Source organism: Ambystoma mexicanum, chromosome 14 (assembly GCF_040938575.1).
Source record: "Ambystoma mexicanum isolate Mex_15411 chromosome 14, UKY_AmexF1_1, whole genome shotgun sequence".
Lineage (NCBI taxonomy): Eukaryota > Metazoa > Chordata > Amphibia > Caudata > Ambystomatidae > Ambystoma > Ambystoma mexicanum.
In genome coordinates, this window is record NC_090940.1 from 675,224,517 (window position 1) to 675,241,329 (window position 16,813).

The following is a 16,813-nucleotide window of genomic DNA, read 5'->3' on the forward strand; positions in this document are numbered from 1 at the left end:
AATGGATAGAATGGATGGAATGGATGAAATGGAATGATGGAATGGATGAAATGGAATGGATGCATGGAACGGATAGAATGGAATGGATGGAATTGAATGGATGGAATGGATGGAATGGAATGGATGGAATGGAAAGGATGGATGAAATGGAATGGATAGAATGGATAGAATGAATAGAATGGAATGGATGGATGGAATGGATGCATGCAATGGATAGAATGGATAGAAAGGATGGATGGAATTGATAGAATGGATAGAATGGAATGGATAGATTGGAATGGATGGAATGGAATGGATGTGCTGTATATTTTTTTTTAATTAAACCAGATACCCAGATACCTTTGGGTTAGGAGCACTATATAAATAAATTAAATAAATAATTACATTATAAAATAAAAATATCCATGCAATCTCTTCTCTGGTACTCCACCCCTCTCTCTTGTGACACCTTATCCCTTCTTTCCGATGACACTCCACAATGCTCTGCCTTTCAGACACACCCCTCCTCCATGACACAGCATACCCTCTGTGATGTCACTGCCCCAGGGCCTATATATCCTGGGGTCGGCTGCCAGTACCCTAGTGGTGGGCAGCGAGGGATGCGTGCATGCTGTGGACGGGCCTTGCTGGAAGGACTGAGTGCCTTCCTGTCATCTCCTCACCCTGTCGAGGGGCAGTCAGGATTGGCTCTTTTTGTCACCTGCTGTGATCTCTCCATCGGTTCCTCCATGCACTCTTTTGGTTGCATGTTGTGATTTCCTCCATGGGACCTCCTCAGGGATCGAGCTTGCGCCTCCTTCGCTGCCGTGACATGCTGTGGGAGCACCTGGAGGGGTCGTTCTCTGCAGCATGTGTGTGTGTGTGCCTGGGCCATGCATGGAGTGAGTCAGGGGTGAGTCAGGGGACTTTGGGAGCTGGAGCCGTGCAGTGGGAATCCTCTGCCTCGTGGAGTCCGCACATGTTCAGAGAGAGACGTGGACTTTGCAAACCATCTCTACTCTGGGACTCACGGGAAATGGCTTCGGTGTACAACCCTACGTGTGACGAGTGAATGGTGTGAATGGACAGTAGCGAGGGTCAGAACCGTGACGTGGTGCTACTGCTCACTAGTTCTAACACACTAGTGCTAATCTGACCTTTCTGTGTGCAAGGGGTGTGAGTACTGATGTGGAAGCCCTCGGCAGGTGTAGAAGTAAAGTTCTCAGGGGAGGTGGGCAGTGATAGGATAAGTATTTACTAACCCAACTGTAACCACCCTCCTGGGAAGGGGTTACTAAATGTCTCCATACCCTACCCAAGGTTCCATCCCTCACCAGGCCAGTGCATGTCCGGTCCTGTGATGAAAGTGGGCTCCTAGCAATCAGGTGTTCTCCTGTGCTCAGGCCCTGAGTGCATGCTGGCATAATTGCCCTAGCAATCAGCCACCAGAGAATGCAAGAAGACTGTCCTAGATATAGGGGGCAGGCCACTCTGATCCAGGCGCATGCATGCTGACATAATTGCCCTAGCAATCACCTCCAGAGAATGCAGCAATCCTGTCCTGGATATAGGGGGCAGGCCGCTCTGATCCAGGTGCATGCATGCTGACATAATTGCCATAGCAATCATCCTCCAGAGAATGCAACACGCCTGTCCTAGAGATAGGGGGCAGGCCGCTCTGATCCAGGTGCTTGCATGCTGACATAATTGCCCTAGCAATCATCCACCAGAGAATGCAACACGCCTGTCCTAGAGATAGGGGGCAGGCCGCTCTGATCCAGGTGCATGCATGCTGGCATAATTGCCCTAGCAATCACCTCCAGAGACTGCACGAATCCTGTCCTAGAGATAGGGGGCAGGTCGCTCTGATCCAGGTGCATGCATGCTGACATAATTGCCATAGCAATCATCCTCCAGAGAATGCAACACGCCTGTCCTAGAGATAGGGGGCAGGCCGCTCTGATCCAGGTGCTTGCATGCTGACATAATTGCCCTAGCAATCATCCACCAGAGAATGCAACACGCCTGTCCTAGAGATAGGGGGCAGGCCGCTCTGATCCAGGTGCATGCATGCTGGTATAATTGCCCTAGCAATCACCTCCAGAGACTGCACGAATCCTGTCCTAGAGATAGGGGGCAGGTCGCTCTGATCCAGGTGCATGCATGCTGACATAATTGCCCTAGCAATCAGCCACCAGAGACTGCACGAATCCTGTCCTAGAGATAGGGGGCAGGCCGCTCTGATCCAGGTGCTTGCATGCTGACATAATTGCCCTAGCAATCATCCACCAGAGAATGCAGGAATCCTGTCCTATATATAGGGGGCAGGCCGCTCTGATCCAGGTGCTTGCATGCTGACATAATTGCCCTAGCAATCATCCACCAGAGAATGCAACACGCCTGTCCTAGAGATAGGGGACAGGCCGCTCTGATCCAGGTGCTTGCATGCTGACATAATTGCCCTAGCAATCATCCACCAGAGAATGCAACACGCCTGTCCTAGAGATAGGGGACAGGCCGCTCTGATCCAGGTGCATGCATGCTGACATAATTGCCCTAGGAATCATCCACCAGAAAATGCAACACGCCTGTCTTAGATATAGGGGGCAGGCCGCTCTGATCCAGGTGCTTGCATGCTGACATAATTGCCCTAGCAATCATCCACCAGAAAATGCAACACGCCTGTCTTAGATATAGGGGGCAGGCCGCTCTGATCCAGGTGCATGCATGCTGACATAATTGCCCTAGCAATCACCTCCAGAGAATGCAGGAATCCTGTCCTATATATAGGGGGCAGGCCGCTCTGATCCAGGTGCATGCATGCTGACATAATTGCCCTAGCAATCATCCACCAGAGAATGCAACACGCCTGTCCTAGAGATAGGGGGCAGGCCGCTCTGATCCAGGTGCATGCATGCTGACATAATTGCCCTAGCAATCATCCACCAGAGAATGCAGGAATCCTGTCCTAGATATAGGGGGCAGGCCGCTCTGATCCAGGTGCATGCATGCTGACATAATTGCCCTAGCAATCACCTCCAGAGAATGCAACACGCCTGTCCTAGAGATAGGGGGCAGGCCGCTCTGATCCAGGTGCATGCATGCTGACATAATTGCCCTAGCAATCACCTCCAGAGAATGCAGCAATCCTGTCCTGGATATAGGGGGCAGGCCGCTCTGATCCAGGTTCTTGCATGCTGACATAATTGCCATAGCAATCATCCACCAGAGAATGCAACACGCCTGTCCTAGAGATAGGGGGCAGGCCTCTCTGATCCAGGTGCATGCATGCTGACATAATTGCCCTAGGAATCGATCACCAGAAAATGCAATACGCCTGTCCTAGAGATAGGGGGCAGGCCTCTCTGTTCCAGGTGCTGGTGGAAGTAAGGGCATAAGGGGTGTGTGGTGACTTGATCATATGAGCAGTGGCAGAGCCAGGTTTGGATGCCAGGGGGGGGGGCAAAGTGCTCCTCGGCGGGCAGCAGCACCAATGCGGTCGGGGCACTACCATTTCCTTACTTTTTGAACCCAGCAGGAGAGAAGAAAGGAGCCATGCCAAAACCAGTGATTAAACTGAGCATGGCAAGTAGAACGGGTGCCCCTAAGCCCTCTGCCCTCATATACTGGGTGCCTATGCATATAGTAATGAGTCCCCCATGCCACAGGACTTGAGCCCTGGCAGAACCAGTGATTAATGAGCATGGCAAGAAGAACGGGTGCACCTATGCCCTCTGCCCCCATATACTGGGTGCCTGCGCATGTAGTAATGAGTCCCCCATGCCACAGGACTTGCGCCCTGGCAGAACCAGTGATTTAGCTGAGCATGGCAAGGAGAACGGGTGCACCTACTCCCTCTGCCCCCCATATACTGTGTGCCTGCGCATATAGTAATGAGTCCCCCATGCCACAGGACTTGAGCCCTGTCAGAACAAGTGAACAATGAGCATGGCAAGGAGAACGGGTGCACCCACGCCCTCTGCCCCCATATACTGGGTGCCTATGCATATAGTAATGAGTCATCCATGCCACAGGACTTGAGCCCTGGCAGAACCAGTGAATAATGAGCATGGCAAGGAGAACGGGTGCCCCTACGCCCTCTGCCCTCATATACTGGGTGCCTATGCATGTAGTAATGATTCCCCCATGCCACAGTGATTTAGTTGAGCATGGCAAGGAGAACGGGTGCACCTACGCCCTCTGCCCTCATATACTGGGTGCCATATTCTGAGTGCCTACGCATGTAGTAATGAGTCCCCCATGCCACAGGACTTGCGCACTCACAGAACCAGTGAATAATGAGCATGGCAAGGAGAACGGGTGCACCTATGCCCTCTGCCCCCATATACTGGGTGCCTACGCATGTAGTAATGAGTCCCCCATGCCACAGGACTTGAGCCCTGGCAGAACCAGTGAATAATGAGCATGGCAAGGAGAACGGGTGCACCTATGCCCTCTGCCCCCATATACTGGGTGCCTACGCATGTAGTAATGAGTCCCCCATGCCACAGGACTTGAGCCCTGGCAGAACCAGTGAATAATGAGCATGGCAAGGAGAACGGGTGCACCTATGCCCTCTGCCCCCATATACTGTGTGCCTGTGCATGTAGTAGTGAGTCCCCCATGCCACAGGACTTGAGCCCTGGCAGAACCAGTGAATATTGAGCATGGCAAGTAGAACGGGTGCACCTGCGCCCTCTGGCCCCATATACTGGGTGCCTGCGCATGTAGTAATGAGTCCCCCATGCCACAGGACTTGAGCCCTGGTAGAACCAGTGAATAATGAGCATGGCAAGTAGAACGTGTGCCCCTAAGCCATCTGACCCCATATACTGGGTGCCTATGCATGTAGTAATGAGTCCCCATGCCACAGGACTTGAGCCCTGGCAGAACCAGTGAATAATGAGCATGGCAAGGAGAACGGGTGCCCCTAAGCCATCTGACCCCATATACTGGGTGCCTATGCATGTAGTAATGAGTCCCCCATGCCACAGAACTTGCGCACTGACAGAACCAGTGAATAATGAGCATGGCAAGGAGAACGGGTGCACCTATGCCCTCTGCCCCCATATACTGGGTGCCTACGCATGTAGTAATGAGTCCCCCATGCCACAGGACTTGAGCCCTGGCAGAACCAGTGAATAATGAGCATGGCAAGGAGAACGGGTGCACCTGCGCCCTCTGGCCCCATATACTGGGTGCCTGCGCATGTAGTAATGAGTCCCCCATGCCACAGGACTTGAGCCCTGGCAGAACCAGTGAATTTTGAGCATGGCAAGTAGAACGGGTGCACCTGCGCCCTCTGGCCCCATATACTGGGTGCCTGCGCATGTAGTAATGAGTCCCCCATGCCACAGGACTTGCGCACTGACAGAACCAGTGAATAATGAGCATGGCAAGTAGAACGGGTGCACCTGCGCCCTCTGGCCCCATATACTGGGTGGCTATGCATGCAGTAATGAGTCCGCCATGCCACAGGAGTTGAGCCCTGGCAGAACCAGTGAATAATGTGCATGGCAAGGAGAACGGGTGCACCTACGCCCTCTGACCCCATATACTGGGTGCCTAGGCATGTAGTAATGAGTCCCCCATGCCACAGGACTTGAGCCCTGGCAGAACCAGTGAATAATGAGCATGGCAAGTAAAACGGGTGCCCCTACGTCCTCTGGCCCCATATACTGGGTGCCTGCGCATGTAGTAATGAGTCCCACATGCCACAGGACTTGAGCCCTGGCAGAACCAGTGAATAATGAGCATGGCAAGAAGAACGGGTGCCCCTAAGCCATCTGCCCTCATATACTGGGTGCCTGCGCATGTAGTAATGAGTCCCCATGCCACAGGACTTGAGCCCTGGCAGAACCAGTGAACAATGAGCATGGCAAGGAGAACGGGTGCACCTGCGCCCTCTGGCCCCATATACTGGGTGCCTATGCATATAGTAATGAGTCCCCCATGCCACAGGACTTGAGCCCTGGCAGAACCAGTGATTAAGCTGAGCATGGCAAGGAGAACGGGTGCACCTATGCCCTCTGCCCCCCATATACTGGGTGCCTATGCATATAGTAATGAGTCCCCCATGCCACAGGACTTGAGCCCTGGCAGGACCAGTGAATAATGAGCATGGCAAGTAGAACGGGTGCCCCTAAGACCTCTGCCCCCCATATACTGGGTGCCTATGCATATAGTAATGAGTCCCCCATGCCACAGGACTTGAGCCCTGGCAGAACCAGTGAATAATGAGCATGGCAAGTAGAACGGGTGCCCCTAAGCCCTCTGCCCTCATATACTGGGTGCCTATGCATATAGTAATGAGTCCCCCATGCCACAGGACTTGAGCCCTGGCAGAACCAGTGAATAATGAGCATGGCAAGAAGAACGGGTCCTGAAGGCAGGACACGCACTGGTGAAACATTGGTACGACCAGAAGGCTTCCCTCATCAACTTTACACCTGGTCAGCAAGTCCTGATCATGAATCCCATAAGGCCTCGAGCTTTACAGGATAAATGATCCGGCCCTTATACAGTGGTGGAGCCCCTGGGTGAGGTTAACTATTTTTTTTTTTTTTTTAAATACATTTTTATTAATTTTTCAACACAACCAACAATACAAACCAAACCGCAGTGCAATTAACAATATTACAGTTAACATTCAACCATTAGTGCGCACTGCTTCCCTGATCCCTCCCACCTCGCGAGCCGGTTTCCATGTCGTTTCCCGTGTCTGTCGCACATGAGCGGGCATCGTTATCATCCGAATCTTCCGAATCCACCCCTGTCCCAAATATGCAGGATATCAATGTCTTCCATGCCATCAGAGAGCCCAGTTCCTCCTCCCAAGACATACAACTCGCCTCCTGCCACACCGCTGTCTCAGCCTCCGCCCATTTCTGCAGGTCATTCCACCACACCTCAACCCGTGGCTTGTGACATTTCTTCCAGCCCATGGCTATTCTTCGTTTGGCTAGCACATACGCTAAGTCTTTTAATTTGCTCACATGTTTCTGCTTCCGAGGTCTGGAAAACCCACCCAACAGACATGCCCAGGCTGTGTCTACGGCAAGCGTGACCCCTCTCTCTTCCAGCTTGCGCGCCACCTCCCTCCAGAACCCCTCAATTACTGGGCACGCCCAAAACATATGCGTCATGTCCGCATTCTCCTTGTCACATTTGGGGCACGCCTGTCTGCCTGCATTCCGGAATTTGGATATTCTCAGCGGGGTCATATACGCCCTGTGGGTGACATACAACTGTATTTGCTGTAACCTAGCATTCCGAGACACCCTCCTGTGGTATCCTAGAGCCCGCTCCCACATCCCATCTCCCATCTGGGTCCCCACCTCACTCTCCCATTCCGATCGTAGGTATGTCAGTTCCTTTCCAACCTTTGACATCACCATCTCATATAGCCTAGAGATTTCATGTCCCCCCTCCGTTGTATCATATATCCCTTCCATAGTAACATCCGGTTCATCTGCCAAGGTAGTCTCAGGCCACAGTTCCCGAATTCTCTTCCCCAGTCTGTGATATGTGACATATTCTCCATGTAATCCACCCTCCTCGCTAAGTTCTACAAACCCCTTAATGGCGCCCTCCTGCCACACGTCACCCAATGTCACCAACCCCACCGATTCCCAGTAGGTCCTGATAATCCCCCTCAGCTGTCCATCTTCCCCCGCCAGGGCAACTAGTGGCACCTGCGGAGAACACGGAAATGGGTCTCCCATCATTTTGCATGCACGTCTCCACATCTTCCACCCCAGCCTCACCATCGCCGGATACTTCCTCGTGACAGCCTCAGGCAACCAAATGACTTCCTTTAGGTAAAACGGGGCACAATCTTGCCCGAACAGTCTAAGTTCTGGGGTCACTTCGTCGGAAAGCCATCTGGACACAAACTGTAATTGGCTCGCTATATAATAAGCCTCAAAGTTTGGGAGTCTGACTCCCCCTTTTTCATGAAAGTTCTGTAACTTCCAAAGCGCTATTCTGTTTCGAGTACCATGCCACAAGAACTCTCTGCAAACCCCATCTATTTTAGCAAAGAAACTCTTAGGGATCATGTATGGGATGTTGCTAAAGTAATGTAGCAGCCTAGGCAGAACCACCATTTTAATCATCGCTCCACGCCCCATCATCGCTAAGGGCAATTTTTTCCAAAAAGTCATGCATGCCCGTATTTTCTCAACAGCCATCTCAGTGTTACACTTATGTTCTTTCTCAACCGTGTGACAGACATCTATCCCCAGGTAACGAAATGTGTTGACTGACCAGGGCACCTGCAACACCAGCAGCCTTTCTATGGGAACACCCCTATAGTTGCCCAACGGGAAGATGCTCGATTTCTGGGGGTTGACCGCTATGCCTGACAACCTCGCATACCTCCCCATCACATCCAGGATATGCCGTACATTCTCCTCCGGATGGCTCAGGTACAATAACAAGTCGTCCGCATACAGGGATATCAGATGCTTTTCCCCCCCGACCTCAATACCCACAATATCATACTGCTGCCGCAGGTACAGTGCCAGAGGTTCCAGGGCCAAAATGTACAACATCGGGGACCAAGGACACCCCTGTCTAGTGCCTCTGCTAAGTTGCCATCTCTCGGATATGATTGTACCCGTCCGAACTCTAGCCAGTGGAGCACTGTACAGCAATTCCGCCCATCTAATGTATCCCGGTCCCAGTCCGTATTCCCCTAAGGCCGCCAGCAGCCACCCCCAATTAACCGAATCGAAGGCTTTAACAGCATCCAACGACACTATTGCCATTTCCCCTTCATTATTGCATCCCATTTCGATCACCCGACTGAGTCGCCTGTGGTTTTGGGTGATGTTTCTATCCGGGACATACCCCGTTTGGTCCGGGTGTACCAGTTTGCCTATCACCCTCCGCAGTCTGTTTGCCAGGACAGCCGTTAGTATCTTGCTGTCCTGATTCAGCATAGATAATGGCCTGTACGACCCACAATTATGCCCAGGTTTATTGGGTTTAGGGAGCGGTATGATGACCGCCTCCCTGAGCGATTCCGGCAGCCTCCCCGTCTCAAACGCCTCATTAAGCATGTCAAGCATCGGGGGGAGCACTTCCGCCCCAAAGGTTTTGTAAAATTCGCTGGGCAGGCCGTCCGTTCCCGGGGTCTTGCTAGTGGGTAACTGCCGGACGACCGCCTCCAACTCTCCCAGTGTTATTGGGGCATCTAGTTCCTCTCTCTCTTCCGTGCTTATCTTGGGCAGCCCGATATCTTGCAGGGTCTCTAACATTTCCTCCCGGTCACCACCACCTGGATCCCCGTATAATTCCCTGTAGTAATTCACAAATTCCTCATTTACGCCCTCTTGGGTATCTATCTGCTCCCCATCCTCTCTTGTTATCGTCCTAATCGGGGGTCTCGGGGTTTCTCTTTTATACAACCATGCCAGAAGACGGCCCGTTTTATCTCCTCCCGCGTGTTGTCTCTCAATATACTTTTTGTAATTTAGATTACAGAGCCTCCCCCAATATTCCGTACACTGCTGTTGTAGTTTAAGCACCAGCTCGTTGTCTATGTGCTCGCTCCTCAACGCCTGTTCCAGCTCGCTTTCTGCTCTCTGTAAATCAGCCAGGACCCCATTCTGCAAGCCTTTCGATTTGGCAATCGCCACCCCTCGTACCACCACCTTAAAAGCCTCCCACAGAGTTCCCGCCGAGTCAACGCTGCCAGTGTTTGTCTCGAAATAGCTAACTATTTCTTCCCGCATGTCTTCTCTAAAAACATGGTCTTTAAGCGCCTCTGCGCGCAGACGCCACGTCGGGATCCGTGCTCTGGGGCGGCCATATTGCCATCTCACCACCATAGGCGAGTGGTCTGATAGGACCCTCGCTTTATATTCCACACTAGTCACCTCTACCAATACATCCGACGTAACAAAGATGTAGTCAAGCCTAGTGTGCAACTGCTGTGGGGCCGAGTAGTGTGAGTACTGTCTCTCGCTGGGGTGCCTAGTCCTCCACACATCCTCGAGCTCGAAATCCCGCAGCAGTGTCCGCAGCGCCCGGGCTGCCGGGGCTGGCCCAGTCACCTTGTCGTCGGATCTGTCCATCCCCGGGTCCAGCACACAGTTAAAATCCCCTCCCCACATCACCGCACTCCCAACACACCAGCTCAAGTTGGCACACATGGTCCGGAAGTACTCTGCCGTGCCCTGGTTAGGGGCATATGTGTTTACTATACACATCTCTTTGTTCTCAACCACCCCTCTTATCATAACCAGACGCCCCTCAGTATCCAACATTTCCCGCCTCAGTTGGAACGGGACATGCGGCGCCACCCAGATCAGCACACCCCTAGCGTAAGCTGAGTACGTGGATCCCACCACCGTTCCTCCCCACTTTTTCTTCACCAGCTCTAGTTTATCTCGGGTCAGATGCGTTTCTTGTAATAATGCGATGTCTATCTTCTGTCTTCTCAGATATAGCATGACTTTGTTTCGTTTCAGATAGCTATTTAGGCCTCTGACGTTCCATGTCAACAATTTTAGCTCCCCCATAATTCACTGGTATCCTGCTCTCTCCCCTCCAACCATCCCCGCTCATCCATGCCGTCCAGATTTCTCATCCAAGATACTCCCTTAGGGCTCGCGATTAAACTCAAACTTCCCAACACTATATACACCCCAACTGTCCCCACACCCCCAACTCCCCCCTCCCATGCCCTCCCCCCCAACTCTCTCCCCAACTGTTGCCCAGCTCCATCCCTGGATCTCAGGCCCCCCCACATCTAGTTCCGGCTGTTACACACAGAGCCCAGTAGGGTAAAGTCGCCCTATCGGCCACTTAACTAAAAAACACTAAACGGGGGTGAATGGACTTGCCCCGAAAGGCTCCTTCATAGGACAACAGTTATGGTGCAAACAGTGCATTTAACCATCCAGTTCCAGGCCCGACTTCCCCAGGCTGTAGCAATAACTATAGTCAAGTCCCACAGTCTCCAGCTGCACCCTCTCCCATCGTCGATCACTTATCTCTTATTTCCACCTTCATCCGCCTGAACATCCGGCTCCTGGGGGCTGCCTTGCATGTCCAGCCACCCCATGGCTTCCTCAGGCGACTCGAAAAACAAGGATCTGTTGTTGTGAATCACCTTCAATTTGGCTGGATAAAGGAGCATATATTTCTTTCCCACCTCTCTCAGTCTTCTTTTAACCGCCCCAAAGTTCATCCGACTCCTCTGCACCATCATGGTGTAGTCTGGGTAGGCCGTTATAGTCGCCTCCCCTCTCTTGATGGTTCCCCCTTTACGGAAATGCTCCAGAATCCTCTCTCGGTCCCGATAGTTAAGGATTTTGGCTATCATAGGCCTGGGCGGATTGCCCGGTGGAGGCCTCCTAGCCAATGCCCTGTGTGCTCGCTCCACCGCAAAACCCTGCGACAGCGCACCTCCGGTGATCTCTTGGAGCAGCATATTCTCGATGAACTCCGTGGGGTTATGACCCTCCAGTCCTTCCGGGATGCCCACAATACGGACGTTGTTCCTCCGGGCGCGCCCTTCTGCTTCTTCAGCTCTGTTCTCCAAGTTGCGCACTTTCTGCGCCAAGACATGCAGGTCGGCCTTGTGTGAGGCACAATCCGCCGCATTGGCGCTCCCCTCTTTTTCCAGGCTCTCCGTGCGCTCCGATAGGGTCTTCACATCCTGTCGAAGTAGATTCACCTCCTCCCGAACTTCTCCCACTTTGAGGTCGAGTACCGTTTTCAGGTCCGCCACCACCATTTCAAGCTTGGCCTCCCAAGCGGTTTTCAAGTCCGCTTTCAATTCAGCGATCGCCACTAACACATCCTGATTTGGACTAGCGGTGGCCATGCCACATGCGGATGGCTTCTCCTTGCTCCGAGCACTCTCAGGGCCCGTCGGTGTCTTGGTAAACTCATCCAACGTGGGCTGTTTCACTCTCTGTCTAATGGGCTTATTCGACATCCCGCAGCCACTGTATGTCCCACCTCACCACCACCAAGGGGGAGAGAGGCTCACTTTCGCCCACAGTGGAGCGTGTTCTTCGCCTCTTCCGCCACTCATCCGGATTCCCCACCCACGGACTCCCGAACTCCCGCAGAGTCGCCGATTCGGATCACCGCCAAGTCCCACGCGACACCGTCGTAGGACTGGCCGTAACCCAAGCGTCTCCCGTTGGCTGCCAGCCACCAAGAAGGCCAGCAGCGTCAAAATGTGGGCCCTTCGTCTCGGGACTTGCGTGACATGCATGCGGTACCTCGGTACTCAAGTCGCGAGGTCCGTTCCACCGGTCAGCCCGGGCGGGTCCTAACGCCGACCGTCGCCGACCGTCCACAGAGTCGCGCCGATGTTCTCCCAGGGGCGTATCTCTTTCCGCACAGCCCGTGCCACCGCCGTTCACTTCGGGGGTGCTTCTTTCATCCTATATGTGTCTCCTCCATTACCCGGTATGGGCCGCCATTTTCTCTCAGTCAGGGCCACGACTCCAGAAACTCCACTCCAATCCGGTATATCTGCCGTTATCGGGCTTGCGAAGGATTCAGCTCGTCAGCAGTTGTGCAGCTTGCATTCATGGACGGATGCCCACGTTTCTGGCTTTCAGGAGTTAGTGCTTATGCACTTTTGCGCAGGATAAGTGTAGGATCTCCAGGAGCTCTTCCAAGAGCGCGTCCTCTCACATGGCTTCCAAGCCACGCCCCCTGGGTGAGGTTAACTATTTAGTGGACCTTGGAAGGCCTGGACAGGCTCCAAAAGTGTTCCACGTAAATAGACTGAAGGCTTTTGTCCCAAGAGTCGAAATTGCAGCACTGCTACTAGCTTCAGACATTCAGGAAGAGGAGTCAGAACCTCTCCCCGACCTGTTCCAAAGCGGTCCTTCATATAGCTCAGTTGAGGGTGTCCGAGTGGCCCCTCACCTGACTTCTGATCAGCAGGCGGAGGTGAAAAGTTTGCTTCAGCAGTTTTCCCCCCTGTTTTCGCAGTCCCCTGGTTTGACACCTTGGTGCAAACATGACATAAACACAGGAGACAGCGTACCTACCAAAAGTAGGGGGTACAGAATGTCAGACAAAGTACGGTCTTACATTAAGACAGAGGTCAACAAAATGTTAGATCTTAGGGTGATTGAACCCTCTAGTAGTCCTTGGTCCAGCCCTGTGGTTTTGGTTCCAAAGGCAGGCACTTCTGAGTTGAGGTTCTGCATGCATTACAGGGCTCTGAATGCTGTTACCAAGACAGACACCCACCCCTTGCCTCGAACAGATGAGCTGGTGGATACCTTGGGTGCCTCCAAGTACCTCAGCACGTTTGACCTCACTGCTGGCTATTGGCAAATAGCATTAGCAGAACATGCCAAGGAGAAGACAGCGTTTTCCACTCCAGACGGGCTCTACCAATTCCGGGTAATGCCGTTCGGTTTGAAGAATGCACCTGCCACTTTCCAGCGGCTTGTGAATCATGTGTTGAATGGGTTGGATGAATTCTGTCTTGCATATCTGGACGATATAGCAGTTTTCAGTGCCACCTGGGAAGACCATGTGAAACACCTCGGGATTGTGCTACAGGCTCTTCGGAAAGCCCACTTGACCATAAAGGCCAGTAAATGCCAGATTGGACAAGCCTCCGTGGTTTACCTTGGACATGAAGTAGGTGGAGGGAGGATACAGCTTCTACCCAGTAAAGTACAAGCAGTACAAGACTTGCCTACCCCCACTACATAGACCCAAGTGAGAGCCTTCTTAGGACTCACGGGGTACTATCAGAACTTTATGGCAGACTATGGTACCATAGCTGCCCCTCTGACTGCTCTCACCACTCCGAAGAAACCCAAGAAGGTAACTTGGACTGACGAGTGTGAGAAGGCCTTCAATGGCTTAAAAGAATCCTTGTGCCAGGCCCCTGTCCTCAGGGCCCCTGATTACCAAAGACCTTTTGTTGTGCAGACAGACGCCTCTGACACTGGGATAGGAGCTGTACTATCGCAAGTAGATGAGAAGGGTAAGGAACACCCTATTGGTTTCATCAGTCGCCAGCTTAAGGACAGAGAGCTCAGATGGTCCATGGTAGAGAAAGAATGTTTCTCTGTTGTGTGGGCCCTAAAGAAGCTAGGGCCCTACCTCTATGGGACCCACTTCACTGTGCAAACTGACCATAAGCCCTTAAAGTGGCTGATGAACATGAAGGGAGAGAATCCAAAGTTGCTTAGGTGGTCGATAAGTCTCCAAGGCTTTGAATTCACTATTGAGCATAGGCCAGGTATCCAACATAGCAATGCTGATGGGTTGTCCAGAATGTTTAACCGACCTGAACAAGAAACCCATCCAGGGGTGGATTAGTTCCCCCTGTCCATAGTCTGGGAGGGGCGAGTGTTAGGAAAGATTTCTAATTGTAGGTAATTTTCCTTCCATGTGGCAACCCCTAAACATTTTGCTGTTGTTTTACACCCTGATCTAGACTTTGCCAGAGAAGCACGGCCTTCTGCCGCACTCCTCTGGGCTTTCGCTCCATTCTTACGGGATACTGACATGCCCTTAAGACAGTTAGTACCAGGAAACGTTGTTTTCCGTAGTTCTTTCGCTCATGTTGCAGCTTTCACGCAACATGGCACAAGAGAGCCCTGTAAGCTAAATTACTGCTCTCTTGGGTCTCTAGTCATTTTTGGGGCCCTAGATACTCTCATGGATTGTTAACGAACAGTGCAAGTGAACCACGGACAGGACTGGTGGCAGCGGTCGTTTCTTTGTATTTTGAGCTCCGTTTGGCTGTTTAAGCGCGTGTTCCGCGTTTAGCCCAAAAGGGTGGCCTGGCTTCCAAGATGGCCAGACCACGAGGCTCTTTGTCCTGTCCGCTGACCGTCTTGCCCCCTTCATCTTCCCCAGGTCGAGCCGACCCGGGGCCTTCCTTATTTGGGCATGTACTTTCCCGCAAAACACGTACGCTTTTGCGGGCTTCTACAGGCCTGGTGTGCGCCTCCAGGATGTGAGCTGGGATGTCTGGTCCCAATACACACCCTGGGTGCCAGAGAGTCTAGTGTATCTTGAATGCCTGGGACCACTGTGGTCCGTGATAGGTCCACGTATGGTGTGAGTGTTTTGTGAGCAGATCTCCTATTGGGTCCCCTCCGTTTTGGCGCGAAGGAAACCTGGATAAGAGGAGGCTGGAAACACCTCTACCATGTCGATCTCCTGAGTTCTCACGAACGAAGGATAAGGAGCCAAGTATCCTGCAACTAAGAGGCTGAACCGAGGAATCGCTGGTGACCCGCTGAAGGACTGCCCCTCGGCACTGCTGTCGCTGTGTGAAGCCCTTTCTACCTCTGATCGAACGAGAAGGCCTGTACTGGTACTTCGACCCTTTGCAATAGTGGGAACAACTATTCTCGGCATCTTCACCATCTCCTGCACGTAAGCCTTCGGAAGTGTCTCTGGGCCATCCAGTGGACTGACCAGCCTACCCAGGAGTCTTGCTCTGTAACCGCCGTCAGGTTGCTGCTGTATTACGAGTCCTTGCCACTCTCACACGATTCGTACACTTGGCGTTCCCAGGTCTGAAGTGAGAAGTGTACATTGGGCTGAAATACACACAGCCGCTTCGTTGCCCTGCTGTGGTAACAACCTGTGCGGGTTCATTGCGTTCGGGACATCTTCCACTCCACCTTCTGCTGCTGCGGAATCTACACAACGATGAGACGTCCCCTGCTCGTATCTGAACCTGCCAGTACTGAAACTGACGCGGAGAAGCCTGGGTCTGCCTGCATCGGGGACCGGTGAGTAGCAACACTAATAACTGGTCGCCCACCTGCAGTAGCCCATAGCTTTTCCCCGCTGTGTCAAACAGCACGCCTTCCGTACTCGCGCTCTGCTTCTGCCCACAGTGGAGGTTGCGCTTGAGTCGCGGACCTTTGTCCTTCTTCATTTGTTGACCGATCTGAACTGCCTGACTCCCTCGAAGAGACTTCCTTTTGCCCATTGGCACCAGCGTGTGCAGGTACTTTTGAGCACAAGGCTCCACTCTTCGTAGGGCTCAGGCTTCCTTCTAGTTAGGTGCCTCTGAAGGCGGACTGGGTCTAACTTATATTCGCACTGCCTGTTTTCCTCCCCATCTAGGTGGTCTGCATTTCGTGCGTCTCCCTCGTTAGATCCTTTTGGTATTGTATATATATTTTATTCTGAATGTGATGTGTTGGTTTACGAGAGTATTATTGTGATTCTTTGCTATGGTCAATATTACAAAGGCCTTGAAATAAATGTGTCTATATTTTTGATATAACACCTGTTTGGAGTAATTTGTACGTGTTCTTGCTTTGTGTGCTCATTGTGGGCTTTCAGTCACCCTCACCCCTCTTGAGACCTAGTCTTGACCGCCGCGATCGCTACCTTGATTGGTCTGGCTTGTCCAGAGGTTACCCTGTTCCAAGAAACTAGGCTGGCCTTCTGAACCTCTGCGCATCCAGGACAGAGTTCAGAAATCCGTCTTAACAGTCTGGACAGTGGGGAATCGGTTGGTGGGGACTAACCTTGCAGACCTTTGTATCGATTGATGACATCATGTGACTTTTCCCTTCCACCTTTCTGCAATCACAGTGTTCATGCATTGAGATGATCTAGACACTGGGGAATCAGGTGGTGGGGACTAACCTTGCGGATCTTTGTATCGATTAATGACATCAGGTGACTTTTCCTCCCACATTTCTGCCATCAAAGTGTTCATGCATTAACATCTTCTGGACAGTGGGAATCAGGTGGTGAGGACTAACCTTGCATATCTACGTATCGATTGATGACATCAGGTGATTTTCCCTTCCACCTTTCTGCGATCACAGAGTACATGCATTGACATGGTCTGGAC